We start from the raw sequence: 20,283 nt of genomic DNA, 5'->3' as shown, positions 1-20,283 counted from the left end.
CACCGAATTTGTTTATATTTGCTACATGTCTTATTGGACCAAGGAACAGCGTAGGCGGGCATCCCGTCCACCCCAAGCCTCCTCTGCCCTGCACCTCGGGAGTACTTCATTTTTGCTGTTTATTGGCTGAGACCGGCAGCCTCTGAGCGCACATGACAACTAACAGCCAATCAATACTCCCCAAATTTTTAAAGAGTCACAGGGGTTTAATGCATATAAAGTCAAGGAAAGAACAGTCCGGGTTCAGTAGCAATATTCTACACAATTCATATGATGGGGTTGGGAGGCAAGGGGAAGAGGCCATACAATCCACACCCCAGTATGTTCAAAAAGAGCTATGCACAGAGCAAACCCCACCTGCAAGGATGAGGTAGCTTTCTCCCGGTCCCCAGCGGCCAGGGGGCACGTTACCCCAAATAGCACAGTGGGCGCTAACCCATGTGGGCCCAAGGTCCTGGCGGGGGTGAGGGGGGCACTAGTCCAGAGGGAAGGAGGCCCTGAGGCCGTTGGTGGCTGGGCATGGCCTCTGAAGCTTGTCCCCCGGCATGCAGGCGCAGTGGAACCGGCCGGCCAGCCCCTGGAGGCAGGGGTACTCCTCCAGGGGGCTCAGGCGGTACCTAACAAAGTCCCACTTCTCGTCGAGGTCAGCTATTTAGCTGCCATGAGTGGGCACAGGATGAGTCTGGCACAGTCCTAGAAGTTGATGTGCACACAGCCAGACTGAGGTGCAAGATGATGGACTAGCAGGTGCAAAACCGGGTGCGCAGGCGGGGTAGCTGGGCTAGATTCTGGGGCGTGGTCTTGGCATCTGCCTTCAGCAGGTGTTCGCTCACATGGTTTCGGAAACCCTTAAAGTGGGTGATCTTCTTCATCGAGGAGTTGGGATGGGAGCCCACCGCGAGGGAGGACTCTATGTCATCATGCTCTACGTTCTTCAGGCTGTCATTGTCGTTGCAGAGAATGAGTCATGTAATCGAAGCACGCCCCCACACTGTTGTCACACCAGGCTGTCCTTGTCCAAATAGTCCCCCCCACTTGCCATCCCAGAAGATGGGGATGCAGGCGGGATCCTCAGCCGGCGGCTTGGAGGCATTAATGCCGTGTAACTGCCACAGCATGTCCCCAAGGGGGGAGTCTACCACCTCACTGGTCTCCTGGACCGCTGATTCCTCTTTCCCAGGGGGCTGGGGCTGGGGGTTCTTGTTGCCTTTACTGAGGATTATGAGAAGCTTCTGGTGCTGGGGTCCAGGCTGCTGGGAACGACTGAAAACCTCGGTGGAATGGTGAGGCAGGTGCGGGGACAAGGGCAGAGATGCGGCCAGAAGTAAAGAACTTGTCATTGAGCAGCTCCTGAGTGGTCTGACAGCAGTGGAAACTGTCCGAAGCATCTTGTGAACTCGGGAGGTGGCCATGGGGTTGATGTGCTTGGAATACTGTATTCATTCTTCATCGGTGTCTTTGAGGCAAGACATCTCAAAAGGTGGTTTGCCCAATGGCAAGGTACACGTGACTCACCCAAGGGACATGTCCACTTCCGAACCGTGCCCTCTTGCTCAGCACCTCCGGAGCTATGTTAGTAGGGGTCCCGCCCAGGGGCTTCTTCCTCCCCTTGTCATACTTGACTTTGGTTGCCAATCAGAATCCCCTAGTTTCGCCTCCAGATCCTCACCAAGTAAGAGTTAGCCCAGCTTGAGGTCCCAGTGATGAACTTGGTTTCAGGGCAGGTCCTGGCATCCAAGGAGGCTCAGTCAGTGCTTTCCTCCCCTGACCTCTCCAGCCGCAGAGCTCCAACACCAAGTCGCGTACTCGAAAAAGCCATGGAAGCCCACGGCATGTCGGCGGGCGCGGCTGCGGTGCATGCACATCTCCATGGATGCCTTCTCCTTCTTCTGGTACAGCTTGAGTAGCAGCGACGTAGGCAAGATTTTGCCCACAAACACCTTGGTGTCTGAGACCTAGATTTCGAAGCACTTGATGAAGGTGCCCTTTCCCAGAAAGCAACACCTGCAGATAGCACCGCCGGCTGCAAGGGTCCACTAGGACCTCCCGGATCTCCTTCACAGGAGCTTGGCTATGGCTGGCAGCCCCAGGAGCCGAAACTTCTGAGACCCTGGCTTTTCCAGGGTTGACTGGGGCTGGCTTCCCTGCAGTCGCCACCGCCCGTCCTGTTCCGGGAGTTGCTCAGCGGATCTAGTAGGGTCTGACGGAGGCTTGGCACTGCTGCGCTGCTTCCTGATTCGAACGCAGTGCTGGGAACATTACAAAAGCCTCTTTTTTTTTTATTCTACAACTAGGGAGGGAGTGGCTCAGGTCCTCCATGTGCCCTAGGCTGTCCCACTCTGTGCCCTGCACCCCATTCCCTGAGGCCGCCAGTCCTGGGAATGGGCTTATTTCCTGGGACAGAGGGGAAGTAGAGGCAGGCATTGGGAGGGAAAGTGGCTTTATCAGATTAACTGGTTAAAATGCTCGGGCTCCCAGCTTCTGTGAGCAAGCTGCCCCAGCGTCTTGTGTACCCAGTGGTTTCCAGGCTGATGGGGGGTTGTTTATCTTCCAAACTCTTGGCCAGCCCTGCATCTCACCCAAGGGCTGTGGTTTGGGGAATGTTTTGACTTGAAACATTCAAGCCGGTGGTGGTAGTTGGAGGTGTGAGACCCTTCTGTGCGCAAAGGAAAAATGAATGGTCTATTTAGAACCTGCTAACAATTCACAGTATAAAGAACAGGCAACAGTCCCCCTGCTGAAATGCGCTTTCTGAGGATAGCGCTCCCCAGGGGAGCTGGCTGTGTGGCCAGCATGGCCCCAGCTCTGGATATTGCATCTGGAAGACCTCCCTTGCCAGTGGTGGTAATGCTTCCAGAAGATTGTGCCTCTGCCCCGGCTCTTTCTGGGCCTCTCCTCAACCCCTTCCCAGAATACTCTCTTCCTGGGGCCTGTGGTGTTCTTGGGCTATGAGTAAGACGACTTTTCCCACAACCACATGAACTTTGCTCTGGACAAACAAGGGAAGGGTGGCTGTTTGGAAATGCCTAAAACAGCTTCTCTTGAGCCTGAGTTGTGAGGTTTTACCTCACCGTCGCAGACACAGAGTTCACCTGAAGGAGGAAGCTGGTTTTCCTCTCAGGACAAAATGGTGGTCCCTGGAGCCTTGGGTACATTCCCTGGTGTTTCTATCACCAGAGCGATGCTTCATTTCATTGCATACTAGGATCAGAAGAGAAGGTGAGAAGCATGGGCTTCTAAACACTCAGCCAAGTGAAAATCAGCCAGTTTACTGAAATGCCAAAGTTTCGTTCAGAAATCAATGGCAATTAGGAATAATACCATTCCTAATTTATCAAAAGGAATTCCATACAGGGACAAGTAATCTCAGTCAAAATCCTGATAGGTTTTTGTTTAGAAATTCATAACCTGATTATAAAATTTATATAGAAATGCAAGGGATCTAGAATAGGAAAAACAATTTTGAAAAAGAACAAAGTTGTCTTTTGACTAATACTACCCGATTTGAAGACTTAATATAAAGCTACAAAAATAGACAATGGGGTCTTGGACACACATAGAGTATAGACACACAAGTACAAACAGATCGATCAATGGAACAGAATAAGAGTCCAGCTATGGGTCCACACATATATGGTTAATAAGTTGTGCTGGTATAATTGGACATTCATATGCATAAATGAACTTTGACCCTTCCTGCAAATCACACACAAAATGAACTTGAAATGGATAAGTACTAAATGCAAGAACTAAATTTATAAAGCTTCTGAAAGAAAACTGGAGGATAAAACCATTACAGCTTTGGATTAAATAAAGATATGTAGGGGCACCTGGGTGGCTCAGTCGTTGGGCATCTGCCTTCGGCTCGCGTCATGATCCCAGGGTCCTGGCATCGAGCCCCGCATCGGGCTCCCTGCTCAGCGGGAAGCCTGCTTCTCCCTCTCCCACTCCCCCTGCTTGTGGTCCCTCTCTCGCTGTCTCTCTCTATCAAATAAATTTTTAAAAATCTTAAAAAAAAATAAAGTAAAAATATTTAGCTAGAACACAAAAGCCATGCATTATAAAAACAAAACTTGATAAATTAGACTTAATCAAAATTTTTTTAATCCTGCTCTTCAAAAGATAGTGTTAAGAAAAATGAAAAGATAAAGCACAGACTGTGATAAAATATGTGTAAAGCATATATCTGACAAAGATGTATGTAATATATGTACACATTTGATAAATATGTTCCACATCATTAGTCATTAGGAAAATACAAGTTAAAACCGCAGTGAAATACCATTACATATCCATTAGAATGGCTAAAAGTAAATTAAAAAAATTGACAACACCAAGTGTTGACAAGAGTGTGGAGCACTAGAACTTCCATACATCGCCCATGGGGGTACAAAAATGGTATGGCGCACACTTTGTAAGATTTCATAAAGATAAGCATCCACTTAGCATTTCACTCAACAATCCCATTCTTAGGTATTTTACCAAGAGAAAGGAAAGCATAAGCCCACAAAAAGACTTGCACTCTTTTTTCTTTTAAGATTTATTTAATTATTTGAGAGAGAGAGAGAAAGCAACAAGGGAGGGGCAGAGGGAAAGGGAGAGAGAGACTCCTCAAGCAGACTCCCCGCTGAGTGCAGAGCCCAATCCCAGGACCCTGAGATCATGACCTGAGCCAAAATCAAGGGTCGGCCACTTAACTGACTAAGCCACCCAGGCACCCCAGGACTCGCAGTGTTAATGTTCACCGGAGCTCTATTCATAAACATTGAAAAGTAGAAAGTACTTCAATGTGCATCAACTGACAAACAGTTTAACATAATGCAGTATATCCGTGTAACGGAATATTACTTGGCTAACTACTGATGCACGCAGCAACACGGATGAACTGCTGATTGAAAGAAGTAGCTTTTTCCTGGGGTGAGTGTGGGGCCTGTTTGACACCCAGAGCCCACACTCCTACCACCCTCCAGCTCCCGGGCCCCAGTTCCCCCACCACCTAGACTGCAATTCTTAGGGAACTGGGAAAGGCTCCCTCTCCTTCCTGAACAATCTGTACTTTTTCTCAGTAAATATTGAATTGATTTGAATAATTACAGTAACAAGATTTCAGGATGCAGGAGAGACCTACTTTAAATAGCTACTTTCCAGGACAAAGTAATATCATTGATTTTTATAAATGGAGAATGTGATCCTAATAATTGATCCTTCACCCACCCAGCGTGCCCTGAGTTTTTGTGAGTGCAGGGCCCAGTGCAGGTGCCAAGGATGCCAAGGGGTGCCTCCCAGCCCTTGCTTTTAAAAAATCAGGTCTTACAGGACCTATTGCAATGAATGCTTTCTTAGCCTAGACACTCATTCATCCCACAAATATTTATCGAGCACCTACAATAAAACCAAAAGTCAAATTTGAAAATGTATTCTCTACAACAGACCTATTGTCAGATCCTATGAAAACAAATAATTAAGAAAGTTTTGTTATTTGTTAATTTTGTTTTCTGAATCAACTTTTTTTTCTCCATTCTGTTCACCAGAGCAAGGTGGAGAAAACCCGGAATCGCAGGGCCTGCCGTTCAGAAAAAGAGGATCCCCTTACATTCTGGGCACCTCCTAGAGAGCAGAAACTGACCTGCTCTCGCTGGATTCTGGGGTCTAGCAAATAATGAATTTTTGGGTAAATGTTTGTTGAACTTCACTAAATTTTAAATTATTCAACTGCTCGGGGTGAAAAACAACCAGTTCCTGGAAAGTAACTAGATGTACCTTTTAAATTCAGCTTCAGGTAAAGTCAGATGAGTTGCATTTGCTCGGAGGGAAGTCATATGCTCGGCCAAGGTAAGGACCAGGGTGGCCCTAGCCACAAAGGCTGAAACTAGAGCTTGAAGACAGGGAAGGTAGGGAACCACGGACTAAAACCTGAAAATGAAAAGGTGGAGACATTTTTGTAGAGAATCAAGAGGGCTTTGGGTTTGAGGGGACAGTGCTTGTCCGCATAGAGACATCCAGCCAGCAGCCTGGAGCTTGAGGGAAGAGCCGTCGGACGACAGATGGACAAGGTGACCTTGAGCACTCAGCCTCGCCCCTCAGTCCGCTTCCCAGCCCCCTCACCAACCAACAGGTTTGCTGGTGCTACCTTTTAAATATTTCTTGACTCTTTCCTGCCCGCCTACCTCCCGTGTACAACTCCAGGCCCTCATAAGCTCTTCCTTCTCTCAGGTCTGCCCTGCCAGTCTCTGCCCCCTTAAATCCACCCTTCACATCAGCACCAGAGTCGTTTATTTGAAATAAAATTCCCAGCGTCTTCCATTCCCGCTTAAAGCTTCTCGAACACCTGTCTCCCTCTCGTTCTTCAACACAAGGACAAGCATCCTCTCCTACAGAACACAGTCCCTGATGCCTCCAAGATGAACTCAGTGACCATGACCCTCATGCACTTAGAGCTCCCGCTGCCGCCTCCTGACCACACTGAGCCGTAAGTACCTAGTGGCCGCTCCTCAGGACTCAGCCACCCCTGGGCATCTCCATGCTCCGCCCCGATGCCCGTGCCTGGGGCACACAGGTGTTCGTTCATCTTGGGAAGAGGGGGCGGGGAAGAGGGTCAGGGGCGCCTGGGTGGCTCAGTCGGTTGAGTGTCTGACTCTTGGTTTTGGCTCAGGTCATGATCTCAGGGTTGGGGGACCGAGACCCACTTCGGTCACCACATTCAGCACGGAGTCTCCTTGAGATTCTCTCCTCCTCCTTCTCCCTCCCCCTCAGTTCCTCCCCCGGCTTGTGTTCTCTGTCTCTCTCTCTCTCTCTAAAATAAATGGATAAAATCTTAAAAAAAGAAAAAGAAGAAAGAAAGAAAGAAAGCCAGATACTGATCTTGAAAACTGTCTTCATATGCTAGGGAATCAGCCAAGGTTCCCACATCCCACCTGAAGGGGCTCCGCGGGCTGCTGAGGCAGCACTGGGCGCTAACTCCTAGCTTTGCCACGGCCTAGCTGGTTGACGTTGGTCAGGCTGCCTCACGTCTCTGGGCCTCAGTCTTCTCACTGAAATCGGGGAGTTGGTCCAGATGAATTCCACAGTCCCTCCAGCGCTCATTCCAGGGGCACTGCAGGTCTCCAGTCCCCTCTCAGCACCCAGGACCTCCCCTCTTAGGGCCTCCTGCATTTGCCCTGCCCTGGGCCCGCCTGTCTGGTCCCCTGACCTCCCTCACCCAAAGCTGGCGAGAAGCCACGACAGCCTCCTTATATGGTGGTGACAGTCACAGCCTCACCCGCGGACTCCACCAACAGCTTTCACTGGGGCTTAAACTCGGCTTCTCTTCAGAGATTAAACAGCTGTTTTCGGGGACTGGGCTTACTTCTCATAAACTGCTGAGTCCAGAGGCCACGCCTTTGAACCTTCTTTATTGTCTTCTTTAAAACCTCGTTAAATTCCTCTTTCCACCCACTGTTGGAGAGGCCACCAGGCCTTGGGGGGGCACAGTCCCTCCTCCCACGGCAGCTACCCCTCGCCTAACTGGGCAGCATCCTCCATGAATAAGGAAGCACTGAGGGCTCAGACCAGGCATCGAGGTGCCCCTGCGCCCCCTACAGGTGGAGAAAGGAATTGAAGGACATGGTCTCCCCAAGTTCCTGAGTCTAGTACAGGTAAGGAAGAGCTATTGAGGAGGATGGTGATAAAAGGAGTACACATCCCAATCTTAAATTAGTTCTATCTTTTATCTCCCAATACTATATAAGTTCCGCAAGGACAGAGACCTTGTCTTGCACGCTCACCACTGGATTACCTGCGTGCTGTGACTGGCACATTCAAGAGATACCTGTTGAATGAGAGCATGTCATGTTCTTTGCCATATCCCCAGCTCCTAGAGCAAAACTTGGTTTAATAAATTCTTGCTAAAAGAATAAATGAATAAATGAGGGAGAGTCAGGACAGGGCTTTGAAGGATGAATAGAAGTTAATCAGCCAAGGAACATAAAAAGAAAGGGGCAAGTGTGGGGGCTATTGGCTGGCTCAGTTGGTGGAGCATACAACTCTAGATCTCAGGGTCATGAGTTTGAGCCCCACATTGGGCATAGGGTTTACATTAAAAAAATTTTTTAATAAAAATAAATAAAAGAAAGGGGCAGGAGATTTCAAGGGCAGAGAGGATGACATTTACAAAGGTGAATGAAAGCATGGACTTCCAGTGAATAGTGACTTGTTGGAAGTGGCCCAGTATTTATCTGAAAATGAATATAACTAAAGTGTGATAGAAAAGTGGCTGAAGACCAGCTAGGTTTTCTCATTTCTCTCTCTTCTACCACCAACATATCCGCTTGAGATCATTAACAAAGTCACAGAGCCCTGGGTTTTTCCACTATATTAATCACAATTTTTTTGTCTGCGAGTGACAGAAATTTAATTCAAGCTAGCTCAAGCAAAAGAACTAGCAAGTGTAGGGGCTGGTTCTTTCATTATATGTGTGTATCTATCTATCTTTCTATCTGTCTATCAACTATCTCATCTTGGATTTTCTCCCTTCTAGATAGAGTAGTCTCATTCTCTCCTATTTCAAACAGCTTCCTGTTTACAGGGAGGGAGACATGCTTCTATGGCCCCAGGAGCTCTGGAACCACCCATATAAAAATTCCAGGAAGAGACTCTGATGGGTTCTGTTTGGGTCACATGCTCACTCTAGACCAATCCCTGTGACTTGGCCGGCAGGGATCATGTGCCCTCCCATGACGGACAGTACCATGACTGATGGACCCAGGAGAAGGAGAGGAATGTTCCCCCAAATGCTGGGTAAAATTAGTCCATGCTTTGCCAGGTGTCCCAGGCATCCAGCCAGGTGCCACGGTGTGGACACGCGGCAGTCAGGGCTTCATTCAGTGTAGGAAAAAGTAAACTGAGAATATGGCCTCTTTCATGTCTGCCTGTAACTTCTCTGGGCCTTAGTTTCTCTATCTGTAAAATGAGTATGTAGGGCTACATTCACCTTCAAAGGTACCTTCCAAATATGACGTTCTGAGATGTTTATTTACATTTAAAGTCTTGCTCACTTGACTTGGATAATGGCAATGTCTAGTTTTTTGCTTGATTAACTCATGAGGTAGGTTTGGATATTTTATCTTTGTTGTTCTCGGTCATTTCAAAAATACCAAATCTATTGTTCAGCAAAGGAATCTAATCTATTCCCAAAGCACATTTTTCAGTCTCCTTCAGAATGTCAATTATTTGAATCATCACCTTGGCAAGAATGAGATATTTGGGGGTGAAGTACTTGCAATCGATCCCAATTTATAATGCTGGGGCCCAAACCTTTTATTATTTCTAATTGATCCTGGAAGCTGCAGGAAGGGAAATCACTGCTCCCTCAGGTTATTTGGGGCCCATCTGACCTTGGTAGGGAATATTCCAAAGTGGGGTCTCTGAGCCTGGAACCTTTGCTGTTTTATATTCATTGAGCTCCATGATGAGATGCAGGGCAATGACAACAACGGATGCACTAAGATGCACTAAGAGGAACTCTGTTCCTCTTCCGAGCACCTCCATCTGCCCCTCCCCCATCTCCAACAGTCCTGGGCCAGAGCCCGGCACAGAGAAGGAAAACGTGCTCACAGTCAACTGTTGGTGAAGCTTGAATTTAAAACCCAAGACTTCTGACTTCTGGTCTCCATGTTCTCCTTCAACACAATTATCCCCTGCCTCTTCTTCACTTCCAGCCCTATTCAGAGCCTCCTTGTCCAGGGGACTGAAACCAAGTCCAACCCTTCCTCACCCCTAGCTCCCAAGGTCTCCTTGGTGACACCATGACCCTGACCACCAGCCACTCCGGGCCTTTCTGTTTTGCTTCCCACGGCATCTTGAGTTGGCGCTCTGACTTCTGGGCACCTGCTCTATTTGCAGAGAAAGCTCTTTCCTTAACTCAAGCCTGATAAATCTGACTCCCTGAGGGATCCTCTAACACAGCTGGGCCTTTGTCTGATGGCGGAGGCTGTCTCCCCCCACATGTATCTGCGCTCTGTCTGGGGCCCCCCACCCGCAGCCTCCCTCCCCTGCACACAATGGAAGACCTGTGTCTTTCACCACCGGGAGGATGTTACAGCGGATGCTGGGGCGGCTGCCAACCCTCGGGGCTGCAGAAACCTTCGTGGCCTGGCGGCTGGAGCTGACAAGGTCAGCAGTTGGGTTGATCCTGGGTCACAGGGGCTAGATCCAGTGAGACCACTGGCTCAGGGAAGAGGTGACCAGACTTTTCCCAAAACTCCCACTCATGTCCGGCAGAAGCAGCCTGTTCCTCAGAGATCACAGCTTTCTTTGCCTGCCTCGAGAGGCCAAGGCCCGGCATAGCAACCAAAAACTTACTGACTTGGGAAGAATCCCCGATTGTCTTCTTCATCATTTTTTTCACAAGTCTAATACAAGCCAATCTATCCATTCAGCCATCCACCCATCCATCCATCTTTAATCTATTTTTTCATTCATAAAAATATTTATTGGACTCTTACTATATTCCTGGATAATTAAGAAGCTGACCTGCCCTTTCTGAGTCTCCTGTTTCCCATGCCTCAAAGCCCACCGTAAATGCTTCCTCGAACAGCACAGCTCTCCTAGCATTGCTATATTAATTCTCTTTGGTAGTATGCAGAACCTTCGAGCACTCACTGCTCCCTGCTGTCTCCACACTCAGGCCTTCCCGGGGTGACTGGTCCTGCGGCTTCCTGTTAGTGCTGCTCCAGACTGGGAGGGAAATACCCAGAGTCAGAGTTTCTTATTCTCCACTCCTCACCCAGACCCCTGGATCCATCAGCCTTTCCACGCGCATCCTTTCCCACAGGACACCTCTGCCCTCGCTCACCGGGTACTTCATTAGCAACCCAGTCTGTCTGTGTCCTGCTACTCTGCCTTCTCAGCTTGATAACCAGATCCATCTTCCCACCAAAGCATCGTCATCATGCCTTGCACAGACTCTAACATGCATTCATTGTCTACTGCTCGGGGGATTTTTTTCAGTCATTCATCAAGTATTTGTTGAGCACCTACCATATTCCAATGACTCTGCAAGACCACTGAGCCTAGAACAGTGAGCAAAATATAAATGCAGTCTAGATAGAAAGACAAAAATGGGCCAGGAAGACAGTAAGGTTGATTGGCCCTGCTTGGGGAGTGTTTCACAGGAACGCTGAGGTGGGTCTGGGAGGGATCTGTCAGGAAAGGTTTCCCGGAGAGGGGGGACAGGTAACCCGAATAAAAACTCCCTTGCCTGCATTCAAGGTCTATTCTTGTCCTGCAAGCTAAGAGTGTTTGCACTGAGTACGCCCCTCCTCCACCAGCTCAAACACCCTGTCCCACCCACCTTCCTCCTTCCACCTCTATTGTGAATTGTTTGTCCATGTGTGGAACGCAAATCCCCAACTAAATGAGAAATTCCAGCAGGGCAGGACCGGCTGCCTTTGAGCCCAGCCCCGCCCTGTGGTCCGCACTGCACTGTCCACATGACGTGTTTTAAATACTGGAATTTGGGACTCGGGTGGAGGCCGGCAGTTTTACAGGGGGCGGGGCGACAGTCGCCCTCCTAAAGATGCCATTTCCCCACCAATCAGAGAACACACACCGGTGGCACCTAGGTGGGCCACTTCCCAGCCTGGACCTTAACAACCCTGCTCACGCTCTCTTCCACACCCTCTTCCCTCTTCTGGCGAACACCCAGACGTGGCTGTGGCCCTGCCTTGACCGTGACCTGCAAAAGAAATCAACATCCCGGTTCCTTAAGCCATTGCATTGTTGGCTCACTTTGTTAGAGCAGACTGGCTTTACCCCAGCCAATCAACTGCCAACATGTCAGCTTCCCAGCACCACTGGGGGGAGGGAATCTAGCACCCCTGTGCCTGCAATCAGCACGAGCTAAGTCCCACTTTGCCACAAACCCGGCAGTTGCCCCGGGGAGGCTGAGAGCCAGGGTCCCACGTGACCTTTGCACTCTTGCTTTTTCCAACCCTTCACTCTTTCCCACACTCTTTCTGAGGCTTGCAGACAGTTGTGTTCTCAGAAACATTCGAGCCTCAGAGTAGAACATGACTCAGGGGATCCAATTCCTGATGATCCACCTGCTTGGCTCTTCTCTTAAGGGTTTTTGCTGTTTTAAAACCTAAACCCAGTCATCTCAACCCTGGTTAAGGACCTGGATCAGACCCAATGCCTTCCGCCAAAAACAAACATCCTATAATGTCCCCTTTGTGTTCCTGAAATTAAATTAGTATGACCCACCTACACACAATTCTGAAAGTCAGTCTCATGCCCAAATGGAAATATAAAAGAGAAATAAAATGAAAGTCGCTTGTGATAACAGCATGTGTTTCAATACATAAAGGTTTGGTGGGATTACTTTAGGAGCCAGCGGGAAGTATGAGATGTCCCCGGGGCAGGAGCGGAGGCCCCCGTGAATCCGGCGGCGAATGCAGACCCGTACAGCTGTGTGATTCTGGAAGCTCATGAGTCACAGGTGGCATTGCCGTCGGGGATCTGATCTTGCTGAAAGGTGAACAGCTCTTGGGAACGTCCCCCCCACCTCTAAATCCAGTCTTTCCTTGATTTCCACAACAGTCGCCTTCCTGGAAAACCTTGTGCATTAAAAAATGTGCAACAAATACTTTATGAGTACAATAGAGTTCAGTTTTAGGCTCAGATCATCCCAAACACATTCTCCACTCCGGCACACCCAGCAAACATGCAAGGCAAAGGACAGATAGTTCTTGGTTGGGGACACCATCCGGAACATTTCAGCCTGTCTGGCGTCTCTGCCCTTTCCCCCCCTGAGCGCTAAGAGCATCCCAACCCAACTATTAAGACAACCAAACACACCCACACGTTTCCAAAGGCCCCCTTCAGGCAGATGCTTCTTCCCCCGTGAGAACCATTGCCTCAAACCAAGAGGACGCACGGAGAGGTGAAGGCGATACTGAAGCTTTTCCTGAAGATGACTTGAGTTTTTCTTCAGAGCTTGCTGAAAATGAGGCATCACCTCATCTCGATTTCCCGTGACTATCTGGACTTGCTGGACGTTTGTTCAGGGAAGGACTCGGCAGTGGTCAGAAGAGACCGTGGGGGCCTCCAGGATGAGGGTGGTGCTCATTTCCCCCCATGGCTCTGGGGGAGAGGCCTTCCCTTCCAGCTTCTGCGCTTAAAAAGGACGTATAAATGAAGCCAGAGGCTGAAACTGAAAACCAGTTCTCGCATCCCTCTCATCTCCTGCCTATTAATAGTCTCTAATGAGTCGCATGGAGACGTTGACTGACTGCCTCTGGGCGAGCGTTCACCTAAAATGCCATTTTTCCATGTTGCTGTGATTCCAGGCAGCCAAGATGAACACCATTTCTCAAAGAAACATGCCTGTAAATCGGGTTTCACCTCCGATTTAGGGAACTGGGGGGCTTGAGCGCTTGGTCCTCTGGGTCCTTCCAAAGAGACCAGCCTCTCAGCTTCTCCTCGTCAAAGAAACCCCCATTTTCTCCACAGGCCTCTGTGTTGCCTGAACTCCCACATGGCTCCCTAAATGGCCTTGCGGACAAGCACTGCTGTGCTCACAGATGTAGGCACTGAAGGGACAGTGACAGGGGGATAGGAGCCAGATGTTCTTCCTGTCAGGAGCGTAGGGCCAGGGTTGCTCCTCCTCGGCCCTCAGATCCTGATCACCCCTGGCCCGAGGCAGCGCCTCACCTTCCTCACTGCATGCCACCCCGCCACCTCATTTCCTCCTCTGTCCTAGGCCATTTTTAACTGTCCGACCGGGAAGGATTTGACCTGACAGGACAATTAAATATTAATACCGTGATTGAAGAGTCTGTGCACTAATCAATTAAAGATAGGACTTGTGGAGCTGAGACATTTTCAATCTATTTTTCCTTCCTGTCAGAAAAGCTCTTGTCATGGAGCTCAGACCTGAGGCGGGGATTGATCCCAGAAGGTGCCCATATGTTCTGCCGGTGGCAGGGGGGGCCACCCAATCACTACCCTCCTCGGATGGGGGCGGGTGAAGGGGCTGATGTGGCCTTTCTCCTACCATGAGGGGCAGGGACCCCATGCACAGACACCTCCCCCAACAAAGTCTTCCCCAAGACAAGCTGCCGCTCTCGGGGCTCCCATCCCATCCCAGCTTGCCTCAGACGTTTGTAAGTATTTGCTTGTTGTGTTTGCACTGCATCCTAGAATGTGAGGGAACACACTGAGGGCAGGGACCATCCTCTTCACCTTTCCACACAGATCCCCACCCAGTTTCTGGAAACTGGTACGCAATTAATAAATCTCTGTGCAATGAATCTACAGGGCAATGAAATCTGCCACTTTGTTATACTTCCTTGTTTCTAATGAAAATCTGTCAAATGACAAGTATTATTAATAGCTTAATTCTTCTACCCCCTCCCAGCTCGACTTGGGGTGGTATCTGGGTGACAATATAAGCATACCCCGAGAAAGCCCAGGACAAATGAGAATTTATTTCTATAAAGAAGCAGAGTGAGCAGCTACTCCCAGACTCCTGAGATGAACTGATTGCCCACAAACAGCCGGTACAGAATTTGGCTCTGAGCTTTCTGGAAGCCCAGGCTGAAAGGCAGACATTGTAAGTTATTTTCTCGCCAAAAAAGAACACAAATTGGTCAGCAGGGACAAACTTTTCCTGAAACTCTGCCCCTCAATAGGGATTTGTTATGTGAATCCTTACACAGAAATCCCAAAGTGTCATTGGGCTGTTCCTCACATAAGCCACACTCGTTCCTGCCACAGGACTTGTCCTTCTGCCTGGAATGTCGGCAGGGCACTTCTCAACATGCACCTCTCTGCTCAAGTGTCCCCTCAGAGCAGCCATCCCTGCCTCTTCTTCCCCAGGGCTCCTCTTGGGCCAAGCACCACACTCTCTTTTTTATTTCTCTGCATTGCACTTACCCCTCCAAAATCAACATCTTACTTCTTTGCTTACTTACTTGCTGTCTCCCTCAAAAGACTGTACACTTCATGAGGGCAGGAATTTTGTCTGTCTGTTCATTGCTGCACTCTAAGTCCCTCAAGTAGCACTTGGTACTTAGCAGGCATTAAATATATACTACCTGAATCGTGGCCCAAGACATAGTCTCAACCAGGGTTTGGGGGGAGCACAGAAACATTGTTTTAGAAGGAGACTCTTCTGGTTTTGGACACACTCTGATGAGTATGACATAACATGTTCCAGGCTCTTTGCATTCTTTTAACAATTTCATACCGGGACAGAACACGGAGGATCTATAAATGGATAACATCAACAGCTTCCTGGGTCTGTTATCTGCCTCTAACATCAGGGGGCCTAAGGTGAACTTTGACAAATCTTCACTCAAGGTCAGTCCTTTTTTTCCACATATATGTATATATTCTATAGAAAGGGTTGCACTGAGTTGCCCAGGCTGGAGTGCAGTGACGATTCACAGACACGTTCCCCCTACTGATTAGCATGGGAGTTTTGACCTGCTCTGTTTCCAGTGTGGGCTGGTTCACCCCTCCTTAGGCAACATGGTGGTCACCTGCTCCCCAGAGGGCACCATCTTAATGCCAGGCTTCATGTGGACACCCAATCGGCACAGCGCTCTATAGCCCAGCGCTCCTGGGCTCAGGTGGTCCTCCTGCCTCAGCCTCTCAAGGAGCTGGGACTACAGGTGCCACCCCCACACCCAAGGTCAGGTCCTCATTGGCCTCCCCAACAAGTACTCTAATAGAGCTCGTCAAGTTTGCCTCAAGTGAGAGCCTTTTAGACTGCCAGACAACAAGGCAAATTCCTATTCACCTGCAAATATTTAAGAGCTGGACTTACAGTCTCATCCGCAGAAAAGTCAACCATCTTCAGCAGAAACATGGTCTGCAGGAGTAGCTAGAGACAGGTCCAGTACATCCTGTAGAAGAGAACTGGGAGCTGTCAAGGGCTCACACAGGGCCTGGGGCAGGGCCTTCAAATTCTGTATCATCTGCCTCAGCTATCTGTTGTTACATAACAAATTACCCCCCCCCAAAAAAACTTAGCTTAAAATGACAAACATTTATTATCTCACAGTTTCTGTGCACCAGGAATTTGGGAGCAGCTTAGCTGGGTGGTTCTTTTTCAAGGTCTCTGATGAGGTTACAATGAAGACATTGGCTGGGGCTGCCATCATCTGAAGGCTTGACTGGGGCTGGAGATTTCAATTCTAAGATAGCTCACTCCCAGGGTTGCTGACAGTTCCTCCCTGGCTATTGGCAGGCAGCCTCAGTTCTTTCCCACAGGGTCTCTCCGTGGGGCCCCTTAAGGGTCTTCATGACATGCTAGCTGGCTTCTTCTAGAGCAAGTGACCCAAGAGAGAGAACAAAAAGGAAGCCCCAGGGCCTTCTATGACCTAGTCCCGCTGCCACATACTTTTACTTCCACCATATTCTATTTGTTGGAAGTAAGTCACTAAGTTCAGGCCATAGTCAAGTGAAGGGGAATTAAACTCCACCTCTTATAGGTAGGGGAATCAAACCACTGCATCATTTGATGTGCACAAAATAGCCTCACCTGGAGAAATATATACGACAGCCATTACCAACCAGAGAAGTTCTTGATTGTGTGAAGGGGGCACAATGTACTGAAGAGATCATGAATAGTAATTAGACCTTCCAGGACTCAAATCTCTAACCCACCACCTACCAGCTAGATAAATCTGAGGAAGACACTTACCTTCTCAGAGCTTTAGTTTTCTTTTGTTTAACATGGAGATAATATTACCCAATATGCTGACATGTTATGAGAAATAGAGAAAACGCATGTCAGTCTCTTTCAGGACACACAGTAAATATTCATGAAATGTTAGGTGTTATTAAATTATACTGAGACACTTCTTTGATTTTTGAAGAATTATGAATTGGTACACTGAGTATAGAAAATGGATAAACTGATTCCTTAAAGAGAATTATTTAAGATACACCACACATTTGCTACTATCCAATACAGTGATTTTGGTTTGATACTCATCTCATCCTTCTGGGATATTTATGTGTATGTGTGTGTGTGTGTGCGTGTGTGTGTGTGTGTATCCTGCCTAATTCTCCAAAGACTCAAATGGCTACAAAAATATCAATTACAAAATGAATACATTAAAAATGAAATTTTAAGGGGCACCTGGGTGGCACAGTTGGCTAAGCATCTACCTTCAGCTCAGGTCATGATCCTGGGGTCCTGAGATCGAGCCCTGAGGCCTGCATTGGGCTCCCTGCTCAATGAGGAGCCTCCTTTGCCCTCTCCCTCTGCCCCTCCCCCCTACTTGTGCACTCTCTCAAATCAATAAGATCTTTTAAAAATAAAATTTTAAAAATACAAAAAGAAACAAACTCAGGAATATGCAAAGCACAAATCAAAAGGGGGGAAAAGGCTAAAATGAGGAGTAAAATAAGAAAAATTTGACGCAAAATTTAACTCCAAGCCAAAATGAGGGAAGAACCGTCATGGAGGTCGTAAGGAGATACAAAACATCTTTCTTAGAACTTGATTCTGAAAGGAATGTCTCATGAGGAAGTCACCATACAGCACACAGGGATGTAGGACCATCCCAATGGGAGGTACCTAACTACTTTTATAAACCTGCAGCATCCCACAAACATGCGGAGGGCATGACCTCAAGGAACAACTCAATAATGGCAACTCTGCAGGGGTCATAACTGCCTGGTACATCTGGAGAAATATATGGAAGGTGGCCTGCATATCTTCTGCAAACACTTAGTGTCCAGGCTAAGATGATAATAACCACAGTGTGAGTTTTTTGAATACCTACTAGGGACCAGGCAAAAAGTGGGGTGCTTTACATGTATGATGTCATTGAATCTTTACAAAACCTATGAAACAGATAGGTTTAGCCCCCTTTTGCTGATGGGGAAACTGATACACAAAGACAAGGGATAACACAGAGAGAGCAGGAGAGTCACGATGTACACCTGGGCAATCCAGAGCCTGCCCTCCAAGACACCTCACAATGGAGCCCAGAATACTAGGGACTGAGATGGGAGCAGGTATCTATAACGAAACCTGGAAGGCCTGGAAGGCCTGGAAGGCCAAGGTGAGGCCCTCCAGTGGGGACTGCAGCTCATGCAGTGTGGTTTGAGTGGCTCTGGGATGACAAGCAACATTAACAAGGAGGTGGCCCAAGGGCCAGAAGAAACTCCATTGCTCTTCATAGTTTTGTTGAAAACCAAGGTGTTGCCCTCATTCTGCTCACTCTGGGACTCGGGCAACACACCACCCAGGAGCCTGGACAAGCTAGGGGCCCAGGTTGTGGGTCTTAAGTAGATGCTGCCCTAGAAGAAATTGGTCTCCAAATAAGATTAGCAAAAGCATCAAGATCCATTAGCTTACTAAAGGCTCTGGGACATTCTGTGGTCAAGAAATCCATTCCACATCCTTTAATCTGCCAGTTCCCAAACTTTGTTTGTTGGAACCCAGGTTAACATCCTGCAGAACTTAGCAAATGCTGGCCCAGCCCATCTCCAAGATCCCTTCTAGCTCATGGATTCCATGGTTTCAGGTCTTTAAAAAGGAACGGTAGGACAAGGACTTCGAAGTCAGAACACCTAAACTTGATTTCAAGCTCTGCCTCTTGCTAACTGGAAAACCTGGGGATGGTCAGTCTCTCAGACCCTCAGTCTTCTTATCTGTTAAACGGGGGATCATGATGGTATCTGTGTCATTATGCTGCCGTGAGGATCACATTAGGTCATAAATGCATACTAAACAACTTATAAACTGGACATGGCCTACTCATATTAGCTGTTACTATTATAAATTAAAAATGAAACAAAACAAACCTAGAAATCAAAGTTGATCAGTTCCATATCACCGAGTCATCTGCTGGGAACGGCTTTCTTATGGCCCTGCCTGCTCTTAATACTCCACAATAATGATGTATATATTTTTTAAAGATTTTATTTGTTGGGGCGCCTGGGTGGCTCGGTCATTAAGCATCTGCCTTCAGCTCAGGTCATGATCCCAGGGTCTGGGATAGAGCCCCGCATCGGGCTCCCTCCTCGGTGGGAAGCCTGCTTCTCCCTCTCCCACTCCCCCTGCTTGTGTTCCCTCTCTCGCTGTGTCTCTCTCTGTCAAATAAATAAATAGAGGCCACCCAGGCGCCCCTCAGATTGATACTTTCGATGTCATTTCAATTTAGTATATGTGTGTCGGAAAGAGAAATAAATTAAAAACAAACAAATGATTCATTCTTCTACACAGCAACCCTCTGGTTGATAAGCCCCTCTGGCTGGGGCTTTTCATTCAATGTCAAAGGCTGGTGGTCCAACTGGAAACAGAACACAAGACAAAGGGGGACTCTTAGAAGAAATTCCTCAGAGAGAGCTGAATTCCACTACAGCAAATCCAATGCAGACAATCTTAAGACACAGCTCTTCAGGGGAAAAAAATCATCCTGGCCAATCCAGAACAGCTCTTTTCCTAAGTAGAAAGAATGGTGCTTTTTCACACCTCATGCAGGTACCTGGTGACACAGAGTCATCCTGACCCAGACTATACCTCCTGCCTTCTGCACATAACAAATAATATAAAATCTATGTCATGAAAAAAATCACATCCCCAAATCCTCCACCCCATTTGTTATTCTCCGTGGTCCTTACCCAAACCATGACTCTTGGTCAGTTCAAAATAATATCTTCTATTTGTGCAGTGTTTTTAGTTTTAAAGAATTGCAAATTTAATGACACAAAGAAGCTGAAGGTCCAATATTGAGTCTGCAATGATGCAACTTTCTCTTTTTTTTTTTTAAGATTTATTTATTTATGTATTTGAGAGAGAGGAAGGGAGAGAGAGAGAGTGCAAATGCATGCACGGGGGAGGAAGAGGGAAAGAAGCAGAGTCCCTGCTGAGCACAGAGCCCAACTAGGGGCCTGACCCCCCAACCCTGAGATCATGACCTGAGCCAAAATCAAGAGTCGACACTTTGTATGTCCCTGATGCCAAGTGATGGGGAGCATTTTTTCATGTGTCTGTTGGCCATTTGTATGTCTTCTTTGGAGAAATGTCTGTTCATGTCTTGCGCGCATTTCTTGATTGGATTATTTGTTTTTTGGGTGTTGAGTTTGATAAATTCTTTATAGACCTTGAATACTAACCTCTTATCAGATATGTCAATTGCAAATATCTTCTCCCATTCAGTAGGTTGCCTTTTAGTTTTATTGACTGTTTCCTTTGCTGTGCAGAAGCTTTTTATCTTGATGAAGTCCCAATAGTTCATTTTTGCCCTTGTTTCCCTTGCCTTTGGAGATGCGTCTAGCAAG

At 47.9% G+C, this 20,283-nt stretch overlaps 1 protein-coding gene and 1 pseudogene across 3 annotated transcripts in view; one reads left to right on the top strand and one right to left on the bottom strand.

Annotated features, from left to right (window-relative positions):
- The window catches only part of C7H1orf21 (chromosome 7 C1orf21 homolog), a 263,879-nt gene that overhangs the window by 231,035 nt on the left and 12,561 nt on the right, over positions 1-20,283 (top strand). The window lies entirely within an intron of this gene.
- On the bottom strand, positions 232-3,155 carry LOC118518651 (serine/threonine-protein kinase PLK1 pseudogene; annotated as a pseudogene).

The sequence above is a fragment of the Halichoerus grypus genome, chromosome 7, assembly GCF_964656455.1.
Source record: "Halichoerus grypus chromosome 7, mHalGry1.hap1.1, whole genome shotgun sequence".
Classification (NCBI taxonomy): domain Eukaryota; kingdom Metazoa; phylum Chordata; class Mammalia; order Carnivora; family Phocidae; genus Halichoerus; species Halichoerus grypus.
The sequence above is the reverse complement of the archived record's forward strand: the minus strand, read 5'-3'. Positions and strand labels throughout refer to the sequence as shown.